This window comes from Arachis duranensis, chromosome 10 (assembly GCF_000817695.3).
Source record: "Arachis duranensis cultivar V14167 chromosome 10, aradu.V14167.gnm2.J7QH, whole genome shotgun sequence".
Lineage (NCBI taxonomy): Eukaryota > Viridiplantae > Streptophyta > Magnoliopsida > Fabales > Fabaceae > Arachis > Arachis duranensis.
Window position 1 is genome coordinate 100301563 of NC_029781.3, and position 1360 is coordinate 100302922.

A 1360-nucleotide genomic window follows, 5' to 3' on the forward strand; every position below is an offset into this window, starting at 1 on the left:
ATTTTATATTTTATAAATATTTTACTTAAATATAATTTTTTTAACATACAAATGTATTATTTTTAATAATATCATAATTTTATATTTTTTAATTATTCTAAATGAATATTTTATCAAATACTAATTAAAGCTATTTTTTCATTTGCTTTTACTAATATATTTTTTAACTATTATATAAAATTAAAATCGTATTAATGAATTTAATATTAAAGTTAATTTGGCTTTTTATTATTTAGAGTGTTTTTTAATCAATAATTTTTTATACTCTTTACTTTTTTTTAGTTTCATTTTGAATTTTAATTTAGTACTCAAAGGTAGTGAAATTCTATTGATATTGAAACAAAGTTACAAAAGGGTCCATAGGGTAGAATAAGTAAAATAATATGATACCCACATTGCAACATTCAAATGAAACAAATTAGGATCTAAAATGTTTATCTTTCTCTTTCTCGCCGTCTATTATATTATCTATCCTATCATATAAAAATCGAATTTTTATCTTTAATGATAGAATCAACGTAGCATGCTTCTATATTATTTTGTTTAACTCATTAAAGTCAATTCATTATGATGAATTAATTATATCAACTAATTGATTTGAATAGATATTTAAGTATCACATAATTTAAAATTATGCATATTAATTATTTGATTTAATTTTTATGATATATAAATTTAAGGAATAAATTAAAATAAGATAATTTATTACTTATTTAAATTGAATACAACAAATATAAATTAATTTAGTTAAAAATTTACTATTTTTTAATCTTCTATACATAAAAATGATAAAACAAAATTATAAAAATAATTTTTTATCACTTTTGCTATTTTAATTTTATTTTTTTTGCTTTTTTTATGTATAATTTTATTTTATATTAACTTTTTTTATTTAATAATAAAATATACTCATATTAATTCTATCATATAATAATATATTTTTCTCCTATATTAATCAAAGAATTTCAATAGTTATCAACTACATCTAATAGAATGACTGAGAAGTGAGAACTACGAGAAGTTAAACCCAGGTTCAAAATGCTGAAACAAAGAAAAGAAAACAGTGGATATATGATTAGAGAAAAATGTATAATAATGACAAAATATACTAAAATTGGATTTTTTCTCCAACTAATAAAAGTGAGGTGTTAATTCCTCATGAATTTATTTTTTCTCTAAAATGAAATCATTATTTTATTTTCTAAATTTATTTTAAAAAAATATTTATTATAATTATATTACAATTAACATTTAACGAATAATGCATGATTATACTAATTTAGAGAAATATTTTTATTATAATTATATAAAATCAATATTTAATACATTATCAACTAATAAAAGTGAGGTGTCAATTCCT